At 43.4% G+C, this 16,637-nt stretch overlaps 1 protein-coding gene across 1 annotated transcript in view; it reads left to right on the top strand.

Annotated features, from left to right (window-relative positions):
* The first annotated feature begins 599 nt into the window (after positions 1–599).
* Positions 600–16,637, top strand: part of PTN (pleiotrophin) — a 113,643-nt gene continuing 97,605 nt past the window's right edge. Inside the window, exon 1 of the mRNA XM_044434151.1 lies at positions 600–880. The gene's annotated coding sequence lies outside the window, so the exon portion shown is untranslated. The remainder of the gene's footprint in view (positions 881–16,637) is intronic.

Below are 16,637 nucleotides of genomic sequence, written 5' to 3'. Positions count from 1 at the left end.
AGTCCTGTTCATTTGGTCCTTTGAGCACAGTTCTAAGCCTGGGTGGAGGAATTTGCTTTATCACCAATTTCTTAGCACAGTACAGCTGCTGGCATGTTGTCTGAACTAACTCCCTATTAGGGAAATTGCTATTGTGATCTTTTGTGCATGGCTTCTCTGATGTTACAGCAGATCGTTGGCTTGAAGAGCCACTGGCATGAAGAAGTCTCGACAAAAGACATCGGAACCAACTGTTGTGAAAGATGTAGCGTACATTGCTGCCTGCCCCGAAAAGAAAGAGTCAAATGTTCCTTGGCTGAGAAAAGCTTGGAAGCTGATTGGAGGAATGCAGCATCTTAAGTTTGGTTTTAGACATGGAGCATTATCTTAGGACTTTTCTTTAATAGTGACTGAAGCAGCTTGAAAAAACGTGTGCTGTTCCTGATTAGAGAGTTCTCCCGTTTCCCCCTTCCTGTCTTTTCTTTGGTTTTGGTGGGAGAGACTGCCCCTTGGGTGACCTGCTTTTAATAAGCTTCCCAGTCAGATCACATGAGTGAACTGTGCTCCCCCCTCCCTCGTCCTTTCCTCTTGCTCATTCACTCACTCACTCACTCACTCACTCACAGCCCGCTCTCTGTAGTCAAAGCAAGGATCAGATTCTCTGCCTTAGTAAAATATATATATATATCTTGGTGTGAATATTCAAGGAGAAGAAAGTGAAAAAGAAGAGGAGGGAAGGATCGTTGGAAAGGGCAAAGGAGAAAGAAGTCGATCATTTCAGGGGGGAAATAGGAACAGAAGGGAGTTGAATTTGCAGAGCAAAGGTGTAGAAAGCACAGGACTCTTCATCGTGGGAGAACGGAAGCCTGCGGAACGGAGACGGCAGATTTTGCAACTCAAAGTGAGTATGAGCGGGTTTTGGTTTGTTTTCAAAAGCTGTTATTCCCCTGCTGAACACTGTAAGTGGGAGACAGACGCACAGTAAAAGACAGACGTTCCAGAGGCTGTGTCTTCACCTCAAATGTTTCCACGGGTGAAGAAAGTTGGAGGGATCAAGGACTCCACAGGTGACTTCAGGATGTGTGTTTTGTGTTTTCATGTGGATCAGGCATGATGCTCCTTCTGTGTAACGGTGCTTGTTGGTATACCTCTTGAAAGCTTTATGCTTTCGAAGTCCCGAGTGCCAAATAATATTAACATCATTCAGCAACTGAGGGAGGTTCTTGGGGTAAATGATTAGAAGGTTTACACCTACCTGGCCACTGTTTATGTTACCTTTGAATTATGAGGAACAAATTATGTATGTGCATGTGTGTGTGGGGCTGGGGGTGGCAGCTTTCCTTGAGCTCTTCTTTCTTCCTGTATCTCTTGAAAGCAGGCCCAGTTCCCCACCCCCAGGATCCCTTTGGTGTTAGAACACTGGTGGTGCGTTTAGATGGGGGAAGTTGAGTGTCAGAACCTGCTTCTCCTCATCTTGCCTCGAAGAGCGTGTGCCAAACCCTAAGCAGAAGGGTGGCGCTTTCCATACTGTCATCAGTACCAGCTGGTGTTGGTCACTTTTGCTTCTGCTCTGTTGGACACAATGACATTTAGAGGCTGATGGGGACAAGCCTGCAGATAATTGGACTTAATGTCAGTTTTCCTTGCAGAAAAAGCTACAAAAACACACTGTTCCACTTCTTTGGTTCTTCTTTCAGGAATCTAACTTAGCGAGGGTTTTACTATGCAAGTCCCCTCACCTGTGTGGAAGGACGAGAAGTTTAGAGTAACAGTTTCTTTAAACATGAGTTTTATTTTATTTTATTATTTTATTATTTTCATTTGTATGCCAAGATCCCTTGAAATAATTTGGAGCATGGCATCAGTGCCTACTGTGTTTCCATCAGGAGTGTGGCATCTGAGGTCTTAAGGCCAAAGCTGAGGGTCTCAGGCTGCTCTTCCAGGGTTCCCCAGAACCACACACCTTAGAGTTACAGAATCATAGAATAGTAGAGTTAAAGGGGCAAAGAAGGCCATAAGGTCCAACCTCCTGCTGTTGCAGGTCACCAGTTTAAACCATCTCACTCAGATGACTGTCCAGATGACTTTTTCCTGGACATCAACCACCCATTGTTTAGTGTTTGCAACCTTTTGTGAACCCCCCCCCCCCATTCTCAAAGGTTGAAATCCCACTCCTAAGGCTTAATTAGAGGCTATGAGAACTGAAATATGCTACCAATGCTGCTGGTTTTGACCTATGTGACTCCTTTCTCTTTGCCACTGGAATGTGTCTCCCAACAACTTGTCTAAAATTCAATTTGCCCTTTGGGTTGAAAATGGATCTGGATCCCTGCTATGTATGTACAGATGGGTTATTTGTGTGTGTGCGTTAAAAATTATGTCCTGCCATTTTCCCCTGTGGAATTCAGGCTAGTGTACTTGGGAGCCAAATGGGCTCCCATCTGAGCATGGACCAGACCCAAGACTCAGTGAAGGGGAAGCTGTGGCCCACCAGATGTTGTTGGATCACAACTGCCTTCAACAAAGCCAATAGTGAGGGATGGTGGAAGTTGCAGTCCTGCAACAGCTGGATGGCCACATTGTCTTCATCCATGGTTTAGCCTCAGCACAGTTGTTGCATCACGCATGCCTTCAGGAAGAACGTGTTTCGTCTTTAGCACGAATCCTTTTCTACCAGCTGTATAGGGTGGTCACTTACACATTGATAAAAAAGAGGAAGCACATCCTAAAAAAGAGGAGAACAGAGGACACCACTTTGCATAACTGCTTAGAGATTTTGTTATAGTAAGCCTCATTAAAACAGCACAAATAAATAAACAAATAATAAACAAATATTTGTACAAGCAACTATATATGCATGGGTGCAAATTTAGGAATAACAAGTATGATATAAATAGAAACCCAACATCAGTCTACATTCGGGTGCTTCACTGAATCTGTTGCTTAGGTACCAATCGTGGGTGGGCAATGTTAAGGCCTCTGCTGCTTGTCCTTCTTTGGGTTCTTTGACTTTATACCAGGTTTGGAGTGGACACCTCTCGAAATGGAAGACGCTTTCAAGCAGAGGAATGTACTTTTTAAACTAGAGCACCAGGTCAGATTGCCAGGAAATGCATTTTTAATATTGCTGTTGCGAGATTAGGATGAAAAAAAAAATCAAGGAAGGGAGGTACAGTGGCCACAGCATCTTCCACCGCTTCATTAGCACTAGAGTTGCATCCCCAGCCTTGGACTCCTCCAGAGAGGTGAGGCTATCCCAGTTTATGCTCACACTTGCTGGGAGGGGAGAGAACTAAGCCGAAAGAGATGGCAACTCACCTTAAGGCCACACTGGACGCCTCATGCCCAGGACTGAACTGGGCTCAAACTGAAGACACTATTCAGTACATCACAGAGGCTTTTACAGAACACAGTTTAGCCTGGCATGCAGCTCAGCGTGGGCTGAAAAAGTCATAAACGGATTGCAAAGCTGCTTCCTCTGATGAAGTTCACGCAGGTTGCTTTCTTCACATGACTGTGTGATGCCTCCCAAGAACTGATCACATGCCTGAGAAACTTCACTTTCGGTACCAAGCAAAACACTCACGTTGCTAGTTCACTCTGTGGTACTAATGTTAATTAAAGTGAACTCTTCAGGGAGATCAGCTATCTGAAGCTGAAATAATGGATGAAGATGCAACATTAGGCTAGGCTGAGCGGGAATTAGATCACCTGCACAGGCCCCGGGTAGTCCTTGCTCAAATCCACTTAGAAGGTGGGCCCAGTTTTTAAAGGATACCTGGCTGACATCATTACTGGTCTTTGGGCTATACCAGCTTTTCTCAGAACTAAATAGCTAGACCCAGTGTGTGAATGTGTGTGTTTTATGGAAAAGACAGTGCAAGATAGAAAAAGAGAAGGAGACTTTGTGCATGTTCATTATTATGACATGTACATCACAATTCTTTTGATCTTGCAAAGAATCCCAGGTGGCTAACATAGGCCTTCTCTTTTCTCTTTAGCCCTCACAAAAAGCTGTGAGGTAGGCTACATCATTGGTGGCTTTGGTCATGGCATGTGTGCAGAAATCTGTTCTGATGTTTCCAAATTATATTCCACTGATGTGAGAATTAGGGTTTAATGGTATCTCCTTACACATGAGTGTGTGTGTGTTCTCTCTCTCACACACACAATCTCTTCACCTTGATACTGAACACAATCGCTGTTGGGGAAATGGTGACATCAGGGTTAGGGTAGATGGGACCTTGAGGTCAGCACCAGGAGGCACAGTTCCATTATTGTTTCCACGTAGAGGAAGCTCCAGTGAACCCTTCATTGGTAGCAATGTGGAGGAGGGGTTGTAGCTTTGTGATGGAACAGGTGCTTTGTGTGCAGAGGGTTCCCGGTGCAATCCCCCACATCTCTAGTCAGGGCTGGAAAAACCTCCCTGAAGCTTGGGAAAGCTGCTACCAATCAGCATCAACCCTCAACAGTGGTGGTGCACATGGACCAGTGGCTTGACTCAGCTTCCTATGTTCCTAGCATTTCATTGAAACCAGGTGTGACATCCTCACATCCAGAGTTTTGCTCCTTCTGGCAATTGATAACATGGAGTGGCAAGACACTGGATGTGGCGATCTCATGGCACTCTTCTGCTTTAGTGAAATGCTATTGGGAAACCATGGTGGACACATGAGTTGCTACTGGCCATGGGTTTAAGGTAATTAGACCCTTGGTATTGAAGAGTTTTTGTTGAGAGAATAGTAGGCTTATGTGGCCTGGTAGCTCTTCCTTGCTTGCTTTGGGACATTAAAATGGGCACTTTTAGTTCCCATAGTATCTGGAAAAATGGGTGTTTCTGTGCTTTGCTCTGCAAAGATCAACCTTTCATCTCTTACCACATACATGGCTAAATAAAACTTCCTTCTCAAATGTACAGTTCCTTTTCTGTGATACCCATGTTTATGGAATGCTCTCTAACAAAGGTTGCCTGGTGCCAACAATATCATCTTTTTCTGTGCCAGGCAATTATTGCATTTGGGCAATAATTATGACCTAGTTGTTGTGGGCTGCTTTTGTGATGGTCATTCTTATGAGCAGGGAAAGATGTTGTGTATTTGTGGATGAACACTTTCCATATTTTATTTTTATTATGTTTTATGGTATTTATTTTCATTTGTATTATTATACTGATTAGGCCTTATACTGATATTGGCTTTCTCCCCATTCTATTGTTAATCATGGACTTTGCATTGTATTTTCATAGCTGAATAGGCTTCACATTATTGCTCAAAGAATGAACAATCTCAGAGTATTATAAACATTACATTACATTACATTACATTACATTTTATACTGCCTGTAGCCAAAGCTCTCTGGGTGGTCCACAACACGTAAGTCACCCATCCAGATTTCAATCCAGTCCAACTCTACTTAGCTTCCAAGATTACAGGGTGCAAAAATATTGCATGAAAACAGGGAAGCTGAGAATGTTTTATCAACTTTTTACTATCTGTATGTTATGTTGGGTAGAAACCAGTGGGGGTAGTTACCACCTCCCTGTTTTCTGTCCTTTTAATTCCACTATGCAAGCAATTGCATTGCAAGTCATCAATTGCAATGAACAATCAAGGCCACTGCTTATAGAAGGGAGATTTAGCTTTTTCTAGGGAAAGCCTTGGAATGAACAGAAATGTCCATTTTGGGAAAGAAGCAAGTCATGGAGCTCCCTTATGGAAGCTCTGCTGACCTGCCTTCTTCCATTTCTGCTTATTTCAAGTTGTCCCAGAAGTTCTGAAGTACAGGTGAGAAAATGTGGGCAACGCAAGTGGCAGAAAAGAACTGGGAGCAGAACTGCCCCACTGGCTTCTGTCTGAAGTTTCACAACAGATTACACATCTAGGAGGAGTGAAAATGGAAGTGTATCACTTTAAAAAGCAACTGGGTTGATGCTCCCTTGCCGCATTCAGACATTCTTAGTTGACTAATTGGAACACAGTGTTGATGAGGATGCATATCTGGATGTATATCTGAATGTGCATCAGAGCTGGGATGCCTGCAAAGAGGAGGAAAGAAAATAGTTTGCAGGAGGCTCAGCTGCAGGTCAGAGGAAGAGCTCAGGAGAAAGAACTTAGGGCAAACATGTTCAAGAAACTACTCACCTGAATAGTTAGATCTGGGGGTGGAAAATGACTAATCTTGAGTTTAAAGGCAAGGGCAGGAGAGAGGCACAAAGAGAAGAGAGAAAGAAATGTACTCTAGACAAAAGAAAGGGTGAAATCTACTGGAACTTGAGAACTGGGTGGGAGAATCCTGGTCCTTTGGCAGTAATCATAGAATCATAGAATCATAGAGTTGGAAGGGGCCATGAAGTCCATCGGGTCCCACCCTCTGCTGTTGCAGGACACCAAGTTACACCATCCCACTCTGGTGGCTGTCCGGTTTCTTTCTGAAAGTCTCTGGTGTGGGAGAGGCCGCCACTTCCCTGGGCAGCTGGTTCCACTGCCGTATTGCTCTGACAAGTGAGGAAGCTTTTCCTGATGTCCAGCCTGAATCTGGGTGGTTGCAACTTGAATTGATTTTTCTGTGTCCTAAGCTATTGCTTCTGTACAAGAAACTTGTATGAAAGGTGTAAAAGGTATACAAGAGACGTGTCTAAAGTGAGGACACAGTCTAGTTAGATTATCTGGATACATTTATCCCTGAAAATTTTATTACCCTATTGTTCATGTGGTTTTGTGCATGTTCGAATGTATCCATTCAAATCATAGAATGTTTTCCTTTCAACATTTTTATTGACGTAACTTTTTCTACTTTATTGTTTGAAATCTTGTGATCTTTCTTTAATGGGTTATTCATCTTACACCTAACAGCCAACCTGCACATTTCTTATATGCCAGAGCTCAGTGTTTTAAAGTTGGTTTGGTAGAAGCAACCTCTCTCTCTCTCTCTTTCTCTCTGTGATTTTCACTTGGAGGAAATGTAAAAGGCCACAGGGAGGGAAGAGCAAAAAGGGGTGGAACACCCCTATTTTGTTCCCTTCCACATGGAGGAGGGCATTGCTAGTCCATGATGCACTTCTACTGAAATGAATGAGACGCCCAGATGCATGGCAAAGGTGGGTGTTCTCTGGGTGCACGTCTACAGGAACATCCCTGGGCATTTTGCTTCACCTAGTCCTACCTCATAACCAAATGCAGCAAGAGGAAGACTGGAGTTAAAATTATGCTCCATGGGGAAAGCATCAGGAGAAGGCAGAACAGCACCGGCTTGGGTGCCTAGAAAGCATATAGGGCTTCTCTTTCCTCCCCAAAGCAACAATAGAATGGAGGATCAATGGCTCTGAAAAGGTACGCAAAGTGGGCAGAAGATGAGAGGCCAAAAGAAATGGTAACTTGCACAGTGAGAATGGTCCAGCGTGGCCCTCATTTTCCCTGTCCCCACCTCTCATGTGAAGCACCGGGACAAAAATGCTCTGGACATGCTCTTGGGTACAACTGTGGGATTCTTGACAAAAGAGGTGCTGTTCAGGTAAGAAAGCCACTGGGTGATTAGCTTTGTGCCTGCAATCTGCAGAGGTCTGGAAAAAGCATTGGGGGAAACTTCCCCCCTTCCCTTCCCACCTTTGGTTCAGTGACACCAGACTCAGAGAAGCTGATTTCTGCATCTGAGCCACCTGCCCTCGGCTCTGCTTTTGCCTGTGGCTGCCCGTACAGGCTGATTTCTTCCCTTGCCAGACACAGGAGCAGTGGAGATGAGGCAGCAGGCCCTCTCCCCCTCCCCCGGGGGGATTACTTCGGAAGGCTAATAGGATAATGGGACAAGTTCCATGATCTCAGTTAAGTGTGGATTTGATGAAACAGCAGAGCGCTCCGTTTAGCTATTTGGTAAGAACATCACTTTGAAATTATGGCAGATCAATAGGAATAAATATTAAAAAGCTTTAAGGAAGCAGGGGGAAATGGAGAAGGAAGTATTGAGTTTCTGTCTGGACTTTTTCTGCAGACAGAAAGGGCACTCAAGGAAGACAGAAGGCTAAGCATGTCAATCCAGAAAGTGTACAGCAGAAACAACTGGTGGAGGCAGGAAGTGTCCGGATCACATCACAACTGATTAGGGTCAAAGTCTGTCCTCAGAAAAGGAGGTTGACCCCGAGGCTTCCTTGGCTTGACATACACAGGACTCTCCACCCTCACTCAGTGGAAATTAAATGAGTTAGTGACGACAACAACAACATGCAGCCCAAAGAAAATTGATGCTATTAACAAGGATGATGGAGAGTTGCCCTGATGTAGTGGCTAGAATGTTGAATTGCGACTCAGGAGACCCAAGTTCTAGTCCCTGGTTGGCCAACTGAAAGTTATCAAGTTTCAGGCTAACCAAGCTTGTGCAGATAACCCTAACTCTTGGAGGAAAGTGAGATAAAGCAGTAACAGATAAATAAACCACGAAATAAAATTCACTTTTGATATCATTGCTTTCACATTTCTTTTGTTACAAAATGTCAGTTAAATTTTAAGGACATTTTATGAGAGGAGGGTGGCGTAAGAGTGAGGGGAAATTATATCCTTGCAACCCCCTTGAGAAGTATCACTCATTCCAAAAATCATTTGCTCTGCCTGAACAGAGTTGACCACCACATACTTCAAAAAATGTAATTCTTATCAGCAGTGAAGCTAGATAACTTCAGACCCTGGACTTCCTGGATTTATGGAGATAGGGGCGCTTAGATCATTGTGTGCATTACTTTGCTTGAGAAGCATGCAGCTAGATTTTCTTCCCACCCTGCCTGCTAAGTACAGCTGCTGCTTTAAAACTCTTTCTACATTCCAGATACGTAAGAATATCAACAGCGAAAATACTCTGCGGATGTGCAGTTTTGCATCTTTAAGTCACCTACCTCATAGCTTTATCATGATGACAGAATCAAAGTGGAGTTTGCTTCTGTCCCAGTGCCCTCATTACCTATGGCTGACTAGGTAGTTACCTGAATCAACCTCCCAGCTGTGGAACCTTGGACTTTAGCTCCTAGGTCCAGTCAAGCTGCACCATTGATATGAATATTTAGCAACGTCACAGAACTATACCCATTGTGGCATTAAGTAAATCTGAGAGATATAAACTTCCTTTGACAGTCCTGTTCCTAGATAATTGTATAACTTCCACACAAGGTTCTTTTAAGACATTGTAAACATTTCCCTGAAGCACTTTTGGGTTGGGTTATTTCACTAGCATAGGCTCAGAGAAATGAATGGGGCTTAAGTCTTGCTAACTTGAGTAGGTCTTCTCTAAGTAGGACTAACTTTGGGTACAATCCTCTGGTTGATGGAAACTCACTTGATTGGCATTTTCCAGACAAATGTGGAGATGGGATCTTAGCTATCTACTTCTAGATTTTGCCATTCCTAAATATCTGACTGTTCTGGGCTTTAAAAAATAAATAGTCCCAAAGTGTTTTAAAATGCGTATATTGATACAAAATGCATCTAGTACACAATCCTATACAACTTTAGGCTAGTGAGGGAATGTTGGGAATGGCAGAACTGGTTTCACAAGTAGTAGGACTGTCCTGTCCAAATCTGCAGTAGGCTTAGGCCAGGTTTTGAGCAGGGGTCCTCAAACTTTTCCAACAGGGGATCAGTTGAAAGGTGCCGGCAGTGGGCCCAGGCCTCCAAGGCGATGCTGGCGGGGGTCGTGGGCCAGGGTGCGCACACAATCTCCATCCCAGCAAGCCGCGTGCCCGTGTGTGTGTGCGCGGCGAGTGCAAAACCTCTGGGGTGGGCCAGTGAAATGGGCATGGTGGGCCGGATCTGGCCCACGGGTCGTATTTGAGGACCCGTGGGTTTGAGTATATTCAAGATGAGCTTGATGAAAGAAACTGCACCCTCCCGCTGTCTATGGGGGGTTATGGATGGGGAATGCTTCTTGTTAAGCATCACAGTTCTTTGCAGATATTTGGCGCATGCAAGGTGTGGGATAGATCCTGTATTTGCCTTCGCCAGGAAGGAGAGTTCTTCTAGCCAAAGCCTTCTCCCCCTGAATTTCGGGGATCTCACTGCACCAGAGAACACCTCACCCAATTTGGCAGCCTCCTGACTTCATGTGTAGCTTTTTTTTTTCTTTGCAGCTGGAGGGGCTGTGGAGGGAAGGAGGGGCCAAGAATGCCTGCTTCTCCTAGCTGAACTGTTTGTGCCTGAATCTGGATGCAACCCTAATACACATTTGCCTGGGAATGTGCATGCATGTGTGTTGTGGGGAGCAGATATGATTACAGTGACTGGCCCGGCTGCATTATACCATTTTGGATCGTAGACAAGAATCTTACCAGTTAATGCTCCGCAGAGAGAACAGCTCTGACCTAGCGCTCTTGCTGATATACCCTTTCCTCTCTGGCCACATATATTTGAAGGTGGGGCAGCTTTCAGATTCTAATCTCTTCATTTTGCTGTGGCACAGCTCAGGTGAGACAATGCCATACAGTTTGCATGAACTTGAAGGTGTGTCCTTATTTCACTGCTTAATTGCACATGCATTTCTAAGTATTTTTTTTAATCCCTGAACTTCCTAAATGCCAGAGAGGAATATGCCTTTCTGATAATGTCCTATTTCTTGCCCATTTTACCTATAGATAAGTGAATACATTTTGCAGCAGAATATAACTTCATTTCATCCTTCAACTACCTTGCTAAACAGTGCAGCAACACAGCTCTGCCTGTGTGTTTTTTCAAAATTGTCTATGCTACTGACTGAGAAACTGGGCAGTGAAGGGGGAACAATTTCAGTGAATTCCACCTTGTGGAGGAGAAATCTGCCAACTGTTTTTCAGAGTTGAGCTCATCAGCAGGAGGAGCAAGAGCAGGGCTGCCTTCTTTTTCCCAAATATTTTTGGGAGTGTTGGAAGCTGGTCCCCACATTTTGCATTATCCACAGAGCATTGAACATTGCTTCATTCCAGACTATTGTGAGAGTAAACAGTGACCAGTACACTCACTCTCGCACTCACATGTGTGTGCTCACACTCACACACAGTGGAGAATATTTGGAGGAAATTCTGAAAAGTGGCTTTAGTTTTCTCATAATTGAGGATTAAGTGAAAGAACAATCTCAGGACCTTTAGCAAAATCTCTTCTGAAAATGTTAGGCTCAGTTCTAAGGTATCTTAGATGGTATTTCGTGGATGGTATTCATTTTAGGGCTGCCCCTGATCTTGTGAGAAAAGGATACAACAGTCCATTTATGTGATAGAGGATGAAACCAGGTCACTGTAACCAACATGCGCGTGAACATAATTCCTCATGGGACTGCAGAGCCCTACTTGCGCTTGACCCAGATCTTTTGTGTAATTGCCTTTGATTTTATCTTCCTAGTGCACAAAGAACATATGCTTTGAAAGCAGCCTCATGGCCATTCACCTTTCTGGCCATCTCTCAGACACCCTTAGCTTTGAGTAGTGGTGTGTCTTTCTTTATTGCCACCCAACTTTGCTTTCATGTGGCTGAATTTCAACTCTGCTCTGAAGTTCCTTTGTAGAGCTCAGTTTTGGACAGCAGGGTGTCTGCATTAATATTTTACTTATGAATCCCCCAAAAAAAATGGGTATAGTGCCCTTCAGTAAATATTTCCAGCGCTTTTCGCATGTACAATACTATTATTTTAAAAAGCACAAATAAAAGTACAAAATTCAATAATAATAATCCACAATAAAATAAGAGTATTAGATCAATCCAATGGATGCTAAAATCTCATCAAGTGAGATTAAATAATAGATAATATTGTATCATTCATATATGGATTAAATAATTAACAATTTATTAGTATGCATTAAATAATACAGACTTCTCAGCGCTGTCAGAATGATTTACTGTGCAATGCTATGCATCCCTACTCAGAAGTACCCTTCATCAAGTTCAATCAAACATAGTCCAGGTAACTGTGTACAGCCAACTTCCCCATTTTGGCATCCTCTCTAGATATACTGGACTTCATTCCCCATCAGCCCAGCCAGCATGGCCAATAGGAATGATGGGAATCAGGACTGGAGCCTTTGGCAATGTCCTTCATGCCTCTCTCCCACTACAATACATCCGGAATGATGCGGAGTTTCAATGTAGTGGCAATTCCAAAGGCGGCACTATGGAAAGGCCTGTTTGCTGGACTGGTTGCACTGGGGGATGACTTGAAGCAGCTGGGAAATGTTCTCTGAATAACGTGGGTGGGTAAGGGCACACTGCTGCCGCCACCTTTCCAGGTAAGCCCTCTTCTTGCACCCACATGTTCTCATTGTTTTCCACGGCCCAAGAAAGTGCATCCTTGTGGCCTGTGGGCAGGGCTGCAAAAGATGGATGGGTATTCTTTGGCCAGGGTGACTTAATTTATACTGTTAAATTATATTGTTTTATATGATGTTATTTATTTATGTTTGTGAGCTGCCCTGAGACTTCAGCGAATGGGGTGGCATAGAAGTTCCCTAAATAAATAAATAAATAAATAAATAAATAAATAAATAAATAAATAAATATTTCAGAACAGCATAAAGACCAACAAAGGAATTCCAAATAAATCCTGTAAAGGAATATTTATACTGGATTTATATTGGCATGTTTGGAAGCTAATACATCACTGGGTTCAGAAGGGGATGGGCCAGCAGTGGCAACTGCTGGGAACAGTGGCCCTCTCTCACTCATAGTCCTGCAATCTCTCTCGGTCGCACTGTGGCTATTTCACGCCAGGCAGACACTGAAAGCCAGCAATCTGGGGGTTAGCAAAGTACGACTTTGGCAAACAGGGAATTGAGCAGAAAGCAGGTCAATGGCTTTGACAAATTGATTCTAAGAATGTTTTGGTCTAGTAAACTCAGGTGAGGCCTGCCATTTGTTACAATGCAATGTGCCCATCACGGAACATTCAAGATCTCTTATTCGATTATTACCTAGTTAGCAAAATAACAATGTAGCAATATGTAAGGAATCAATTAACTGTCTATGATTGTGCTAGCTTGGAGACTCCTTCATCCTTACACTTATTTCAGCTTTTGAAACAATGTTGGGTTTGACATGTTTTTTAGGCTCTTCCAAAGGGTTTTTTTTTTTTTGTAAATTATTATAAATTCTCTCCATACCCCACTTATATTTTTGACAAGAGTGTTTTGTCCAAAGTCACACTGAAGAAATCTGAATGCAAGGATTGTTCAAGATAATGAAGGTGAGTAGGTTGGCCATGAGTTCTTTTGTACAAGGGGTAGTTCTTTGGATAGCTCAATGGATAGAAGGCAGAATGGATATCTGAAGACATCTTCTATTGGAAGGCCTGTCTGGTCTAAGGCCAGAGAAAAGAGGAAAAATCTCATGAAGGCAGAGCTGATGGAGTAACTGATGGAGCAGGTACAAGGGTCACCTGGCCACAGGATTCCCTAATGCGGTGAGACGCATTTCCATTTAAATCAAAATAGGCAATAATATTTAAATTTGCATTTCTGAGTATAATTTAGCATATCCAAATATTATGCAAATCAACCCCCACCCCCAACAAGTCTTCCTGGCTAAGGGGCTGGGAAATAAATAATAAATCAATAAATCCAGCCATTTTTTGTGGTGGAGTTTCCTTTTCTCCTTGTTTTGAGAAGCAACCTTCTCAGTCAGTAACAAAAACATCCACTCCACGGCCAAGTGCTGTATTCCCTAACCCTCAACTGCCATCATGTAGCTTGCTGTGTTTTGAGTTCTGCAGTCAGTATCATATACTGCAACCTGGTACCATTAGTATTTGGCTGTCAGGAAAAGGGGAGAAAAAAAGACCATGCTACATTTATCCTTCCTAGTGTTATGAGTCCTCGCAGCTACTGAGGGAAGGCCTCCAAGATGTTCTGATTGTCTCCCAGTGGCCTGGGCACCTGACTGAGTTGTTTGTTTGGATTGCTGTGTTCCCAGAGGTCTCAATGGTGTTTTTGTTTCGTGTGAGAAACTGTCTTGCTTCCATGAGCCTGGGTACAGCTGAGTCTGGAAGGAAAAAGAAGTCTGTGCATGTGTGCAGGAGAGAAATAACAATCCGGCTGCAGTTTCTCTTCCAGACCAGTGAGTGTACATTTGCCAGAGTTCAGGGATTTCTTCATCCTGCATCAAGAGAAGAGAAGAGAAGAGAAGAGAAGAGAAGAGAAGAGAAGAGAAGAGAAGCGAAGCGAAGCGAAGCGAAGAGAAGAGAAGAGAAGAGAAGAGAAGCTTAGAGCCAGATGCAGAAAGTACTTGAAATTTGGAAAACTGGCCCAAATTCTGCTTATTGCTTCATTACAATTTTCCTCTTTTAAAAGAAACTTCTCTTTCCCTTCCATCTAGCAAATATCCCCATTTTTGGAGGAAATTTCCCTTGTATTTTCCCAGCTGAATTGTCCTGAAATTGTCCCAGCTTGTTGCGAAAAACCAAAACCACAACAAAACCTCCTCGGATCTTTGAGAGATTTGTGTGCATACTTAATTTTCCCATTGAAATAGATGAGCCTTAGAAGTGCTTAATTTTGGCGGGAGCTTGCCTTATCATTATCATTATATTACAGGAATATATTGTCTGCCATACCTAGCAAAAAGGACAATTTAAATGCATAGCTTGCTCATGTTTTAAAGCTTCCTTCCTTCCTTCACTTTTTCTTTCTCGCTTCTGTGGTGTCTCTATCAAAGAGGCCAGATCTCAATATATATTAGCATTAATGACCAGAGGTGGTCATGGAAATATGCCATTTAAAAGGCAGGGGTGCACTTCAAAATGGGCCACCAGTCCTGGTCTCCTAAATCATCAGATCCAATATAAGACCCCGGCCTGAAACAACTCGTGTTGAGGGATAACTTTGAGGAAAGACTGGAAGACAAAGGAGCCAAGTAACAGTAGAGGAAGGTTGCTCCATCACACACTTTGCTATCCTGCTTACAGTGGACAGACAGAATACATACAATACAAATCTTGACACTTCCAGTTAGGGCAAGAAAGCACTTGCCTGAACACGGTTGCTGCCAGTCTGTTAACAATGCTGGGATAAATGGACCAATATCTGGCTCAGGGTAATGCAGGTTTCCATGTTCTCATGAAGCTGCAGAAGATTCAGCTGAAGAAATGTGCTACTTGTAAGGCTCCTGTTTATTTGTAAAAGATATATTTTAAAGCATGCTGGCAATGCCTGTTGAATTCTCAGAAGCCAAAGGTGAGACTGAATAAAAGATAGAATCCATCCAGAAAATGTGCCCAATTCTTATGTGTTTTATAGTAAAATACACACGATCAAATGCACGTTGGAATGTTTTTAAAGCTGGAGAATCACCACATAATTCAGAGAAGGGCAAAATTGAAGGGATAACTATCCTGAATTAGATTGGGAGGTGGCAATCTGGTCAATTTGCTTGAGCATGTGGGCTGAACAAAACCCTTCCAGCATTTAGCCAAGCCCAAATAAACTGTGTAAAGTACATGAAATTAATTTGGCCAACATAGGAAGGTCCTTAGATCACGTCGAATTATTTGTCTGGCCTGGCCAGTGCTGTCTACTCTGCCTGGCAGCTCTCCAGGGTCCAAGGTTAAGGAAGGCACTTACAATCACCTGGCAACTCAGGTAGTATCCCCTTACCTGCAATGGGAGATGTTGGGGCTCAGCAGGGGTCCATTTATATGCAAAGCATGTGCTCTGACCCTGCGGTCCCATCCCTATCACTTAGCCCAGATTTCCTAATTTATTTAGGTCACAGAATTGGCTTTTCCTGGGCAAGTTTGGCTTGCTTGGACAATGGTACTGTGAGTCTCAAGGGGCTGGCACTTGCTGGAATGCTGTAGGCTTTGGAGAGTTGGCTGCAGGGTGCTTCTACCAGCTGGCTAATTCCTGTAACTCAGGGTGGCTCTTTCCATTCAGAGAAGCAGAAAATAACTGCTCTGTGGGTATTTACAGAATGATCAGCACAAGTGTTGTTAGGCAATATTTATGGATCTCAGGAGAAGTGGTGTTAACTCAGAAGCCAAAGAGACAAAGCAACAGGGTTAGATTTTATATGAATACATACACTCAACACAAACACACAGACTATACCCTTCTAGAGCCCAGCAGATGCTGGTGTGTGTGTTTCAGCTGACTTTGAGCTTTGTGTGGCATCCCCTCCAGAAGTTTACCCAATATTTTAGGTTGCCATGCTTCTAGCCTGGGGCTGATGGGAACTGCAGTCCAACACATCTGAAAGGCACTAGATTGGGGAAAGCTATTCTAGGAGATTAATGACATGTTTGCCTGGGATTAAGGCTCACTGAGCTCAGTTGTGTTTGTTTCCCCAAACACTCATACGGTTTGCACTGCGAATCATTCTGGCGCATTGTTGTGGGCAATTTCATGTGACTGAAATTAGACCCAGACTGTGTGGTGTGTTTCACGCACATTACAGTTGGTTGTTGGGCCAAATGATCAATTGCTGCATCCCAGGCTGGCTTAATTTATTGTAATTGTAATAGACTTAATTATATTTTATAGACGGTTGGCCATACGACAAAGACATCACTTAGCTGTTCAGCTGGTTCCAGTCATTTTTTTGCATATAAAATGTCTATCTTTTTTCTAGCCCCTGTGTTCAAACACTACAGGCCTCTGCCACTGGCCTTTCAATCAAACAGACACCACTCAATGAAAGGAGGACAGGAGCAGAGAGGAAAAGTATTGTGTT

The sequence above is a fragment of the Varanus komodoensis genome, unplaced genomic scaffold, assembly GCF_004798865.1.
Source record: "Varanus komodoensis strain SLA01 unplaced genomic scaffold, ASM479886v1 scaffold27, whole genome shotgun sequence".
Classification (NCBI taxonomy): domain Eukaryota; kingdom Metazoa; phylum Chordata; class Lepidosauria; order Squamata; family Varanidae; genus Varanus; species Varanus komodoensis.
This window is presented reverse-complemented; position numbering and strand designations above follow the sequence as displayed.